Source organism: Doryrhamphus excisus, chromosome 13, assembly GCF_030265055.1.
Source record: "Doryrhamphus excisus isolate RoL2022-K1 chromosome 13, RoL_Dexc_1.0, whole genome shotgun sequence".
In the NCBI taxonomy this organism is placed as follows: Eukaryota; Metazoa; Chordata; class Actinopteri; order Syngnathiformes; family Syngnathidae; genus Doryrhamphus; species Doryrhamphus excisus.
In genome coordinates, this window is record NC_080478.1 from 11,076,744 (window position 1) to 11,091,761 (window position 15,018).

The 15,018-nt window shown below is 41.2% G+C and overlaps 1 protein-coding gene across 2 annotated transcripts in view; it reads left to right on the top strand.

The window, feature by feature from the left end:
- Positions 1 to 15,018, top strand: part of bahd1 (bromo adjacent homology domain containing 1) — a 38,519-nt gene that overhangs the window by 13,441 nt on the left and 10,060 nt on the right. Inside the window, exon 1 of one of the 2 annotated variants that reach the window (XM_058090236.1) lies at positions 5,425 to 5,961. The exons of the other annotated variant lie outside the window; for it this stretch is intronic. The gene's annotated coding sequence lies outside the window, so the exon portion shown is untranslated. Of the gene's footprint in view, positions 1 to 5,424; positions 5,962 to 15,018 lie in introns of those variants that run through there. 2 annotated transcript variants of the gene reach the window in all.

Sequence of the window (15,018 nt, forward strand, 5' to 3'; positions counted from 1 at the left end):
ATAATTAACAACAAATAAACACACAAAAGTAGCATACATGGTGCATGATGTGCATTGTTGAGGCGTTAATTTAATTGGTTAAGATTACACTCTCCTCCCTCTTTTGGAGGATCGGCGGCATCCGTGCGCCACGCTGCGCCAGACGGGGCTGCTCACGTAAATTGCAAAGTGCGCTGGCCACAACCCATTGGTTGACTGTGCCTGGTCTACGAAATTGCAGCAAACTGCAATGTACAAGACAGGTGGTATATGTAGTTTATTGGCAGAAATACACAAAAACCCTGAGCAAACATTTATTCTGATGACACTGTAAATGGGTAGTGCAACAGCAAAGCTGACCATTTCAGTTTTTGGTGTGCTTTTGTATTAAAATGTGGCGTATATAGTTGAGACAATTTGTCCATTTGTAACATCTCCAGAAACCAGGAAGCCACTGACAAACAAAATACCAAAAAACACAAATATCTTTTTTTTTGCTGTTGGAGTGGAGGTCTGTACTTGACTGGTCTGTACTCTGAACTGACTGACATCATCATTCCTCAATGTTTTCAATCAGTTTGCAACCATTTGAAACAAATAAAGCTCTAAAATCCCACGCGGCCACAACACATTGGAGGTTAGCTGGTGAGCATGCATGAGAAAGCAGTGCAGAGGAAACAAGGAGATCCAGACATGACTGGCATTAAAAATGAATGCCAGCAGCTTCTCTGTGGCTCATGTAAGTCTAAAATAAATATGAAAGGGAATCTCACTCTGCAGTCTTGACATAAATGCACAAAACAAATAATTGTTTGTACGTGCAACCTCAAAAGTCGAATCCCCCTTGAGGTTGAACAATTTGGAGTTCAGTTGAAAGATTTGTAAAAAAAAAAAGCACCACTAAACTTCAAACCACATCACACAACACCTCAAGATGTCAGCCTTAGTGACACACCCGGCACCCAACACCAAACCAGCAGTTAAGAAAGGAAATGAGTCTGCCTGCCACAGTTATTACAAAAGTAAGTACACACAGCTTTGTGCAGGCTGCTCAGTACAACATGGCTAACTGAACAATACATTAACAAGATTTGATGTACATTACTGTTTAATGTGCATAATCATAGTTAACTGGACTGTTTCCAGCGCAACATTTGAACCTACCAATAGCATTATATTTGATTACGTTAGCCATTACACACACACAAGCAGTAGCTATCTTTGTTGTCAGCTCATAAGAGCGATGTGGCTAGGTTTAGCTACTACTGTACAGCCTAAAAAACACACAATAACTCCAAAATATTGGACAGCTTGTATGCCATTCCAGCAGTTCACAGACTCAAATTTGGTATTTCATCACACAATCAAGACTATTTTGAATTCAACTCAATCGTAGGGGTAAAAAATTTAGCTGTGTAAAATAATGGATATGACATATTATTAACTGAGATGATGATCACTCTCTTCTGTGTTCATTTCATATATAGCCAATGCACATGCAGAGTGAACCATCTTGTCATCCAGGCGGTGTAGCACAGAGAGACTAATTACCGATCTGTTTTTTTTTTTTTATCGTTCGATAAATCAATATATCGTTACAGGCTCACTAATGACCATTACTGACACCTGTTGACCAGCCGAGAATACTACATATCATTCACAGCATCTTTGAATGCATCTTGTGAATGCCACATTGTTCTATTTTAGTTAATTTTGCCATTTTTATGTTTGAAAATTGTTCATTTAGGCCAAAAATATGTATTTTTTTCAGCATGCATATTTGTTTAACAATAAACAGCATTCAACCAAGAAAACAGAACAGCATGATTTATTGATTTATTTATTTTTTTAATTGTGTAAAGTAAAGCTGTGGTGGCACAGCGGTCGAGTGGTTAGCGCGCAGACCTCACAGCAAGGAGACCAGGGTTCAATTCCACCCTTTGCCATCTCTGTGTGGAGTTTGCATGTTCTCCCCGTGCATGCGTGGGTTTTCTCCGGGTACTCCGGTTTCCTCCCACATTCAAAAAACATGCTAGGTTAATTGGTGACTCCAAATTGTCCATAGGTATGAATGTGAGTGTGAATGGTTGTTTGTCTATATGTGCCCTGTGATTGGCTGGCGACCGGTCCAGAGTGTACCCCGCCTCTCGCCCCATCTCAGCTGGGATAGGCTCCAGCACCCTCCCCACGACCCTCGTGGGGATAAGCGGTAGAAAATGAATGAAAGTAAAGCTGTGAAATTCTCACCGCAAAGTGGGAGCTACCACTTTCGAGACAGGCAGAAAACTGAATCAATAGTGTCTCTGCTGGTAGCAACCAGATAGTACGCTCTGTTTTTGGGCAGTTGCTTCAAGACACAAGACACACTCGCTTATTAAAATTTTAAAAATGTTCAAATTTTATAATGGCAGAAGAATTTTATTTCCACTATTTCCTACATGACAATTTGTTTTGAAAATATGACCAAATCACAGGCCAATCAGCATCCTAGAATTGTTTGTGTTTGACCTTAGACTTTCCACTGTACTGTTAAATCACATTTCACCTTCCAGTTAGGCTCTTGGTAATTGTCCTGGTTGGTGTCTATTAGTTCTTACAGTTGAGGTCAGCACTCAGCAGTCGCCCTCTCACCCCCGTGTCCACGCCTCATTAACCCTACACACTCAGCTCTGTTACAGCTGCTCATTGTGCACTGTAAAGCTGACATTGATGAGGTTGCTCCACTTTCATGTCAATGAAGCTTGATTTTTGACTCTACAGCTCATAAGTATCACTGTGTAGCGCATGCACGTGCTTGTACAAGTTTGATATGTCACTTATTATAAGATACTCTTGTGTCATTAAAAGGATATAAAGTCAATGAGGCCAATAAAGAGTGTGTGTTTGTTTATTATGGGCTGTCATCCAGCTGACAATCGCTGTGTAGTTGTTAATTAAGAGATTGCGGGCAGCGGTCTCATATTTTATGATATTATCAGAGGGGCCTTATTGGTGATGATGTGTTACGTAATCACAATTTTTATTGTGTTGTGTTAGTCGTGGCCTGGAGGTATTATTGACGTTATTGATTATTGTAGTGTCTCAGTTGATCCCTTTTTCAGCTTTTACAGCTTGTTTGGAGGCTGTGATGTTTTAATATATGTAATGCAACAAAATAAAAATGTTTAATTGTTGTTAAGCGTGAAAGATTAAATCCTACATTGGTTAAATTACGTATGTAGATGAAATAATAAGGCTCAGGTTACTGTGAGTTGTCACCTTGCTTGAACCTCATTTGATGTTGCATCGTGTCATTATGGGCTTGATCAAATACAGAGTCTTTAAAGTGGGTATCTTTTAAGGGGAAAACCAATTTTATTTTTCCTGCATGACAAAGCTTTTTTTTCCATGTTACATTGCAGTGTTTGCATCATCTCTTCCATCATGTGTGCAGGTGAAAATAATAAAAGCATAACCCTGTTTTAGAAGTCGCCTATTAAAAATTACAGTAGCTCATAAAAGTGAGTATACCACTCACATTTCAGCAACCGTTTTATATCTTTTCAAAGGACAATGCTAGAGAAATGAAACTAAGATATATGACTCAACACAGTCAGTGTTGTCTAAATATCTGACAGTTCAAGATAAGTGGGTCTTGCCTGCTGTCAAGCATGGTGGTGTGGTGGCTGTGTCAAGGTATGGGCTACATGAGTGCTGCCAAGCACTGCGGTTCATTGAGGGAAACATGAATTCTAACATTTACTGTGAGATTCTGAAGCAGAGAATGATCCCCTTCCTTTGTAAACTTGTCCGAATGGCAGTTTTCCGATATGATAAGGAGCTCAAGCAAACCAAACGGCAAACGCTTTTCTGTTGGGAAGCTGAAAGTGAAGGTGATTGGGGAGGGCAGGTATGTCTCCACCCGGTGGGGGTGGAGGAGGATTCTAACCTAAATGTAAATACAACAAAACAACAAAAGCAAAGCATCACAGTAATATCACCACTTCGTTAAAAGCATTGTTTCAAGAGAAATATTCTATGTTATATTATACTATGTACTGTACTATACTATACTTATTACTTATTATACTACATTAGTTTATGTTGCTTATGTTGCTTATGTGAGCCATACAGAAACTTGATTGAACATAATTTCAGTAGATGTTATCATTACTTATTGTCATTATGCAAACTATTTTTTGGGGTCAGTTGTTTATTTTAGTTATATGCAGCTCTGGTGAATTGTATTGTTTCAGTAGTGTGAATGCTTGACTCCCTCAACCTTGACATATTTTTGGTGTGCAGTATCACCAGTTGGAATGTTGAACTCGGCATTCTGCAGTGATTCTGCATTTTTTTTATGTAACTAAAGAATCCACATATTCGATTGCGCATTGTCCGATGAGAACAAATGTTTGAATTGTAGCATTCACATAATAACTACTACAACATATATAATTGATAGATTATACACTCAATGGCAGTTGAGTGGTTAGCGCGCAGACCTCACAGCTAGGAGACCAGGGTTCAATTCCACCCTCGGCCATCTCTGTGTACTCTGGTTTCCTCCCACATTCCAAAAAACATGGTAGGTTAATTGGTGTCCATAGGTATGAATGTGAGTGTGAATGGTTGTTTGTCTATATGTGCCCTGTGATTGGCCGGCCACCAGTCCAGGGTGTACCCCGCTCTCGCCCGAAGACAGCTGGGATAGGCTCCAGCACCCCCCGCGACCCTTGTGAGGAAAAGCGGTAGAAATTTAATGAATGAATGAATACCGTAATTGATGCATGCTATCATAATTTTGTATGATTGACTCTCAGCTTTCACGTTTATGATTCAGTGATTAGCAGTAAAAAAAAAACATTCTGTTGTCTTATTTTGATGATGATAACTACTATATTGGGTAATAAAATGAAAGGGTGACTACATGGGTGTTGTTCTATGTCTAGAGGGCTCAATAATGTTGAAAATGTGTATTTAGAAGATTGTAAACAGGTTTTCTATGCCATAAGTGCATGAGTATTCAATTTAGTAATATTGAATCCTACTTCGCGGAAATGAATTTGTCACAGTCGAGTCTGGAACTAATAAACCAAGATGAATAAGGGCCGACTGTGTAATGGGTAATTAGTATGAATACTTGACTCTCATTATTCACATAATATATTTGATTCATATGTTTTATACGCAAGCTTAAATGTGGACGTTTGAGTCCACTTATTTGTTTTAATGCTGGGCTCTCAGCATGAATATGCATTACTGACACTGTTGTCAGTCATGATCTGCATTCATGTTGTATTTCGGAATGAAAAAAAGTCCAAAAGCTTAAATGACAGATATTCACATATCTGTGATGCACACTGTCACTAGTGTATACTTGCTTCACAGTGTTCACATAACACCTTTCGTGCACTCTCAGCATGAGCACAATTAGTGGTTGTGTGTGTGTGTGTGTGTGTGTAGTGTTAATGTCGTTGTGGTGTATGAGTGATTAGGCGTTGGAAAGACCGAGATGTCCCGGCGCATGCACGCAGCCACTGAGCGCATGAATATCATCTCCAGTGTGCCACTTCGGAAGTAGGTCACCGCTCGCCGATTTGTTCACCATGTCTTCGGCGACTGCTCGCCGATCGCTCCACGACTCGACACAAGCAGTCCGACTGAAACGAAACTAACCAGCAGCGATTTAAAAAAAAGGGGGTTGTTGTGTATGTGTGTGCGTGTATGTATGTATGTGTGTGTGGTCTAGTTTAAAATCCCGACGGGACACGGAAGCTACACGATGAACCGCGGCGGTGGTTCCAGGCGGAGATGATCGCTCCGTCTCCGCTTCGAAGCTTCTCTTCAACTCGCCCGTGATTCGAAGCTCTTGCGCGGACTGCTCCGAACCTCCGCGATGGATTGATCGATCACCGGGTGTTTTGGAGTCGTTTTTTTCTTTTTTTCACTTCGGATCTCGGCGCTCCTGCCCCGGCATGCTGTCACACTGACCGCGGCCAAGTAAGTAGGCGAGTCTTTTTTCCACACACAGATGACAATACAGTATACACGCATGCTCTTTTTTTTCTCCCTCCCATTCTATTTGCTTTTAATAATATCATTCGCATAGAAGAGTGGATGTGTGTTTTTTGCTTTTGCATCGACCTACATGGAGGTGAGGGTGGGTGATGATGGTGATGATGGGGATAATGGTGGAGAGCCAATGCAATGGATGGCTCCAGGAAAAGTGGATCTTAGCTGCACACCAGCTGCGATGCCCACAGCTCCGTGGGTTTTTTTTCTCCTCCTCATAATGACAGCAGCTCCACACTGCAACCTCCTGCTCTTCCTCCTCCTTAGTGACAATCGCCTCACCAGGAGGGGACACATATGCAGTATGACAGGTTTACTTCTAATAAGGTTTTATGTCAGTCCTGGCATCCTTTTAGCCTTGCATTTTTTTTGCCAACACTTAAAGTAATCTGAGACCCCCTGCAGGGGTTCTTCTGACAGGTGTTCCAATATAAAGGGGCAATATTTTTCTTACACTTCCCCATCTTTCAATGCAGCTGACATAAACTTTCTCACAAGTACCCTCACATACAGTGAAGAAAATAAGTATTTGAACACCCTGCTATTTTGCTATTTCTCCCACTTAGAAATCATGGAGGGGTCTGAAATTTTCATCGTAGGTGCATGTCCACTGTGAGAGAGATAAACTAAAAAGAAAAATCCAGAAATCACAATGCATGATTTTTTAACAATTTATTTGTGTGATACAGCTGCAAATAAGTATTTGAACACCTGTGTATCATCTAGAATTCTGACCCTGAAAGACCTGTTAGTCTGCCCATTAGAAGTCCACCTGCACTCCATGTATCATCCTGAATCAGATGCACCTGTTTGAGGTCGTTAGCTGCATAAAGACACCTGTCCACCCCATACAATCAGTAAGACTTTAACTTGTAACATGGCGAAGACCAAAGAGCTGTCCAAAGACACCAGAGACAAAATTGTACACCTCCACAAGGCTGGAAAGGGCTACGGAGCAATTACCAAGCAGCTTGGTGAAAAAAGGTCCACTGTTGGAGCTATCATTAGAAAATGGAAGAAGCTAAATATGACGGTCAATCTCAATCGGAGTGGAGCCCCATGCAAGATATCACCTCGTGGGGTCTCAATGATTCTAAGAAAGGTGAGGAATCAGCCCAGAACTACACGACAGGACTTGGTCAATGACCTGAAAAGAGCTGGGACCACCGTTTCCAAGGTTACTGTAGGTAATACACTAAGACGTCATGATGTGAAATCATGCATGGCACGAAAGGTTCCCCTGCTTAAACCAGCACATGTCAAGGCCCGTCTTAAGTTTGCATATGACCATTTGGATGATACAGAGGAGTCATGGGAGAAAGTTTTATGGTCAGATGAGACCAAAATAGAACTTTTTGGTCATAATTCCAATAAGCGTGTTTGGAGGAAGAAGAATGAAGAGTACAATCCGAAGAACACCATCCCTACTGTGAAGCATGGGGGTGGTAGCATCATGCTTTGGGGGTGTTTTTCTGCACATGGGACAGGACGAGTGCACTGCATTAAAGAGAGGATGACTGGGGCCGTGTATTGTGAGATTTTGGGGAACAACCTCCTTCCCTCTGTCAGAGCATTGAAGATGGGTCGTGGCTGGGTCTTCCAACACGACAACGACCCGAAGCACACAGCCAGGAAAACCAAGGAGTGGCTCCGTAAGAAGCATATCAAGGTTCTAGCATGGCCCAGCCAGTCTCCAGACCTGAACCCAATCGAAAATCTTTGGAGGGAGCTCAAACTCCGTGTTTCTCAGCGACAGCCCAGAAACCTGACTGATCTAGAGAAGATCTGTGTGGAGGAGTGGGCCAAGATCCCTCCTGCAGTGTGTGCAAACCTGGTGAAAAACTACAGGAAACGTTTGACCTCTGTAATAGCAAACAAAGGCTACTGTACCAAATATTAACATTCATTTTCTCAGGTGTTCAAATACTTATTTGCAGCTGTATCACACAAATAAATTGTTAAAAAATCATGCATTGTGATTTCTGGATTTTTCTTTTTAGTTTATCTCTCTCACAGTGGACATGCACCTACGATGAAAATTTCAGACCCCTCCATGATTTCTAAGTGGGAGAAATAGCAAAATAGCAGGGTGTTCAAATACTTATTTTCTTCACTGTACTTTCCATTCCACCTTACATCTGAACATAGTAATTTAACAGTGAAATTGCTTTTAAATTCACCCTGAAGTGGTATGTGTATGCATAGCAAATACAAAAATGATTTCATTTTCCAGTGAGGGCCTATACAGTAAAACTGGTGGATGCAGGGGGCCACTTTGATACATTTTGTGTATTACAGATGCTAATAGCAATCCGATGTCCATATATGCTAAGCTTTCTTAACATAGCTTTGTTAAGGTGACAATGCAATTTATTGTAATACCTAATACTATTTCTCATTAATAATCATTTAATGTTGGGCTGCACTTTGGATAACGCTGCTTAGCAAGATGTTGGTCAACCTCCCATTTAGGATATTTTTGTCCATCGCAAATAATGACAATTTGATAACTCCTCTTCAAAATGAAAATGTTGCCATCACAAAACCTCAAATAAATGTACAGTGTATGCTTTAGGTAACATTTATGATTAATGGTATGGATTGTTTGGGAAAAGAAGGAAGTGTAAGCAAGTCACCCTAATGCATGATGTGTTTTAACATGCTTAATCGTCACACAAGTGTAAAAAGAAGTTAACCACACAATGCTAAACCACTCCACGATCCACGATACATAGCATACACGGAAGAGCAGGATTATTTCACTTTAACTGTCATGCAAGTGTAAAATGTGCTCTTATTGGCAACTTAGCTAATATATTTTACTGAGCAGCCAGGACAATGTTGTCTTTTCTGCTTTCCTATGTTACAGTAAATTATTGTTTTATGGTTATCATCACATTTCCCCTTGTTGCCATCACCAGTACACTTTTTATGGTGGCATTACAAAAATCCACAACTGGAATTGTAGACATCAAGAAGCAAATGTTTTCTTGAAGGGAAAAAACTAAACATGACCCAAAGATGACTGCAGCGCTAAAAAGTATCAGGGTTTTGTGATGTATGACAATGATGTGTGATGTCTGATGAGACCAAGATAAATCATTTTCTTCGCATTTATGTGAAAAATTGGCAGTAGCTCACTTTTTAAGAACTCATAATGGGCACAATGGGCACTGTTGCAATAGGGATTACCTTCAATGAATTATATGTATCTATATTTCATTCTTCTATGAGGAACTTTTTTCCAATGTGTGAAAAAATATGGCAGCAACAGTGACACCAGAGAGAATTGGACATCCCTCCAAAAAAACAGGTCGCAGGGATGCCAACATGCCTCCAGCAACATAAAAGGAACTGTCGGAATTTCTGGCAAGTACTGGTTGTGTGCTGCATGTGATAACAATCCCTTCTATGCACCATATGGCTGACCATGAGCTAAGATGGTAGACTTGGGAGGGGGGGAAACATCTTTCCAAAACATACTCCAGAAAGTCACCAATAAGCCTGTAGTGCAGGGGTCACCAACCCGTCGATTGTGACCTATTATTAGTCCATCTTTGGGACTTTGTCGGCCGATGCAGAGAATATTTGGGAAAAATGTAGTATTATATCAGTGCTCTCCCCTCCTGGAGAGCAACTAACGCATTTTGACCACTGAACATGCCCGTACGCCTCACCGCCCTCCAGGCACGCAACCCGCAAGCTCCAGCCAGGAGCCATTCCCAAAACCCGTCCGGAGATAACAGTGCCCCCCCCCCCCAAACGGCAACCTTCAGGGACAAGCGAAAGAAAAAGAGAGTGACAGAGCGCAAGTTAATATGTTTCAAAATCTAATTTGCTACCTCAAAAAAGAAGGCACAAATATAGTCGCAGCTCGCTAAGGTTGACATGTTGTAGTGTGCTCATAGAGCCCACACCACACGCCTGATCCCGACAAAGATCCACAAAAGTGGCAGTGACAAAGGTGCGGCCCATGGTGTATATTTGGTGGTGGAACTGTCACACTCAGGGTTTATAGTACAGTGGATCTCCCACACACTTGGGATTCAGCATTCACAACCTTACAAATGTGCATTTTTCCCCTCAGAAAAACACAGCTCATTCACCTTAAATCGGTAGTAATGTCTAAATACGTGATAATACAGGTACGACTGTAAACGTATGCCAGCTAGGCTGAGCAAGTGTACGTTGGTAAACGTCTGCCTTTATGGAGCTGAGTGTAATCTAGTATCACTCGTACTGCAAATGTTGATCCCATTCATTGGTGGTCACCTAACCGCCGCAAAAAGCAGGGATCTACTGCATGAAATTTTAGCTTCAAACTATCAGGTGTCTGCAAGAAAGCTGAAGAAGCTTTAGGAATTTTAGTTTTTAGCAGCCAAATTGCCGTGTTCAGTTTGAAGGGTGGACTCGGAATGCAGAGAAGAGGTGATGGTCGAGATAGCAATACTTTATTTAACCAACAAAAAGCCCACAGGGCACAGGAAGGTCAAAAGCCTGAAGGAAAAACAACGCAAGAGTATGCAGCTAGGCTGAGCAAAGTCACAAGAAACCCGAAAAACAAACAAAAAGAGAACAGTAGCAAAAGGCTAGCTAATGCACTAAACTTACTAGAGTCCAGCTGTCTAATGTAGACAAGAATGGCAAGGCAAGGCTCAACACGGAAGACCAAACTAGCAACTGCAAATCAGCAGTTGCTGAGCCTAGAGAGGGTTTCCCTGAGGATTTGGAAGCTGTGGCGGTGGACTGCTGCCGCTGTGTCGAAGTCACCGGTTGGATGGAGTCGGATTTTTTTAGATTAGGCATTTTTGTGATGCAAATGTGTTATGCTTTTGAACGCATATTGTTTTGAGAAACCAAACTCGTTACTTTTAGCGTAGCTAGAACTGCTTTCCTCCACACCGAAATCCGACCAGAACTTGGCTCAGGACACGAAGTGGGGAGTGAGTCGCTGTGGACGGACTTCATGTCAAAACATCCGAACTATCTCTTTAATTTAACGAGCTCATAATAAAGAGAATAAAGTCATTAATGTATAAATATTCACACAGTAGTCTCTGCAGAGGGCCGTATAATTTTCCTTTCAATGGAATTATACTTCACATTAAAAGGTCTGGACTGATTCATATTATTTTCCACCACAATAATCTGGCATTTTAGCAGGTTTGTGTAGACTTTTTAGCCACCATATTAACGTTCGATAAATCCACTTTTTGTTAAGTGATGGAACAAACTCAGCTAAAAAGATAGAGGATAATTGTATGATTTCTGTTATATTCTAATTTACTATTTATTTACTATTACTATTACTTTTCAACCAATCAGACCTAAATCCAGTTGCACCTCACCATCTGATAGATGTCCAGCACTTTTTTGCATTAAAAGGTTAGACAATGATAGACTAGTAGGTGTACTCCCCCACTAAAAGACAGTGTCATTAAATCCATATGTGCTTCCAGAAAGTATTAGTTTGAAGGTGGGCAGATGTGACACCACGTTATTGAAGAAGAAAAAAAATGTCTCTTCGCCTATACTGTTCTGCCGATGAATTGTACAGGTGGTTTTGCATTAGCATGAAACAGGGATGTGTTGACCTTAATATCCAGTGACTGTCCAACTACCATGTCTATTGCTCGTGCTCCCTGTGGTGTAGACCTCTCTCCTTCAGGAGATAAACGATACTTGTCAATGAGCTCCTGTCCTTGCATTGTGCATGTCTGTCTCATTCAAACGAAGCGTCTTGATTTGATATCCACAGACAGAAACCCAATGTGTGGCTCCTTCTATGCTCTTTTTTTTATCTTCAAATTAAATTTCTTACTGATGAATTGCATTTCACGGTTCACTGAGTCGTTCGACAATAAGAGCAATTTGAGCCATTACATGGTTGCAAAACAGTCGAACCGGAGGCTTCTGGCCACTCCCGAGTCAACGTTTCTTTCAATATTTTATCAACTTTGGCAATTCCAACAATCGTGGTTAAAGACGCGAAAGGCTGCTGCTGATTACAACAGAAATGGATGCCATCCTGTTAAATAATGGCAGGAAAATTACTTATTGTTGTTACTATAGATTGCTGTAACAATTGATTAAGTGACTCATTCATGGTTAAGAACTGTCATTTTTGTATAATTGATTGTTGATTAATTATGTGTGGAAGCAATGAAATCATAACGTTGTACACCTCATGTGATTCAATCTGATTGTCACCAGGAGTAGTATATTTTTTTAAGTTAAGCTCAATGGTTTAGTGACTCCTGTCATATAAAAAAAGACCCACAAGATGACATAATTGTGTTTCAGGACAGCAGCATCTTTTACTCAAAAGTGGTATTACATAAAGGTCTCTAACAAACTGAACCGCAGCGTGTTTTCCATGAGCTTCAAAATCATTTGGATGGTAAATTAGCCTGTCCTAAAGAGACTAGTGTCTATATCTGAAACACAGTCCAGAGAAAAATAAAGAAAATTGCAGTGGTCCGTTGCAAGGGCCGACTGTCCTCGTCATAAAACGTTTATTAACTGAATAGACAATTAAGTGACATTTTAACGCTGTAAACATTAGGAAACAATAGCAAACTTGGATGAGGAAGTCAATTGTCCGAATACGAATGTAAAGGTGACTTTATGGGTGTTTTACTTCATGTCCAGACTGAAAAACTGAATTTATGTGATCAGGAACTGGTTCTGTATGCCATAACTAACAATATATTTAATTTAATCCAATTTCACGGAAATTCGCTTATTACGTTCGGGTCTGGAACCAGTGAACTGCCACAGACAAGGTTTTACCGTATAGTCTTTATTGCTTCTTACATTGTTCTTTCTCCTTGTTTTTTTCTGTTGAAATAAGTTGTGGGAAAAGGTAATTATTGGCTGAGGACTTGCATGGCATGCTTATGCTTTGTGTGATGTCATGCATGACAGCCGTTCAAACTCCTGAGACTTTAGAGGCGTATTTTCTAGAAAATTGTGATTGATTTCAGAATTGTGCATCTTCTGAGTTAGTTCTTACTGCTGTGATTTTGTAGTTGCTTGGATGGACGCATGACAAATCTTTTATCTCATATGACAACATGGCCTAACTGATTTGAATATGTACAATTTTAACACATGGACCCCTTAGTCCTTCAAGTTCAATGCCGTCTTTTTATAATTTAACTCAGGAGTCACTCTTTGAGAAGCTACTTACATGAAATGAGCTTCAGCTGCAGGCTGTTGATGTGACGTCAGTTAAATCAGTGTGGCATTGAAGCAATGATTCAGACTCTGGTGAATTGCATATCCAAGAGGGTTAAGGCTGTGCTATATAAAATGGTGCTCACACCAAACACTGAAACATTGGACACAATTTGGACTTTTCCTGTGGCTTTATTCATTCATTCATTCATTCTCTACCGTTTTTCCTCACGAGGGTCGTGGGGGGTGCTGGAGCCTATCCCAGCTGTCTTCGGGCGAGAGGCGGGGTACACCCTGGACTGGTCGCCAGCCAATCACAGGGCACATATAGACAAACAACCATTCACACTCACATTCATACCTATGGACAATTTGGAGTCGCCAATTAACCTAGCATGTTTTTGGAATGTGTGAGGAAACCGGAGTACCCGGAGAAAACCCACGCATGCACAGGGAGAACATGCAAACTCCACACAGAGATGGCTGAGGGTGGAATTGAACCCTGGTCTCCTAGCTGAGAGGTCTGCGTGCTAACCTGTGGCTTTATGTTGACTTCTTTTCATAGGACAGTATATCTATACTGCTGTACAAACTGTACACAGAAGACATAGTCATTTTCAAGTTTCATTACATTACAAGTTTTTTTTATATTTATGATGTGACCTTCCTGAGCCACTTGTATTTTTTCACTATGAAAATAGAATGTAAATATATTGGATGTTGTGATTTGAGTTACGTCGGAAATGTAAACATGATATCATTATCAGTGTGTGGCAGGCCATCACATCAGGACGAAAGGCTTATCTTGGAAGTGGAAAACCCACAGCATTTTGTAAGGGAGAACTTCCTGTATACAAATCTAATTATCGCATGAAAATGTCACGAGTGTGGTTTCTTTAGCCGGAGTGGACACTGTGCGGAGTCAGTGTGAGTGGCACTTTGTGGCAAGCTGGACTGCATCAGGACCAGAGCTGCATCATAGTGAGTGTGAGCCCGGTATAAGTTTTTCAACATTTACAAAATAAGCACTGTTGGCTTGCGCTACATCAGTTTTGGCTACCTTGCTTGTTGACACGGCAGTTCATTGAACATTTGGTATAACACACATAGAGAAAATGGGCCACAACGGGGTTGTTGTTTGACTGCCAATCGTTGACAGTGACAGATCTATGTAGAGACTGCAGGATACAAGTCTATTGACACCGGTCCCTGTTAAGCTAGCCTTGAAATTTGGCACACAGTCTCATTAAACTTTCCTTTACCTGAGGCACTTTATCAAAACAACTGTACTGTAAGAATGTCATCTTTTGGAAATGTGAATAGGCTTACTCCTCAAGTGGTCGAGCAAAAGCCTGTCACGCAACGAGCAGACAAGAAACAGAAAACGAGCAACAAATGCACCTCAGCAATATGAAAACACTGTTTCCACTCAGGGCTGCATGGTAGATGAGTGGTTAGCCCACAGGCCACACAGCTAGGAGACCTGAGTTTGATTCCACCCTCGAGCATCACTGTGTGGAGTTTGCGTGGGTTTTCTCCGGGTACTCCGGTGTCCTCCCGGTTCCAAAAACATGCTAGGTTAATTGGTGACTCCAAATTGTCCATAGGTATGAATGTGAATGTGAATGGTTGTTTGTCTGGTCTTTGTTTGACCAGACCAGGGTGTACTGAAGACAGCTGGGATAGGCTCCAGCACGCCCTTGTGGGGATAAGCGGTAGAAAATGAATTCATGAATTCAGCTGCATTCGCTGACGGAGACGTAACTATGTAGCTATGTTATCAGATTGATACTGGAGGGTTGCCGG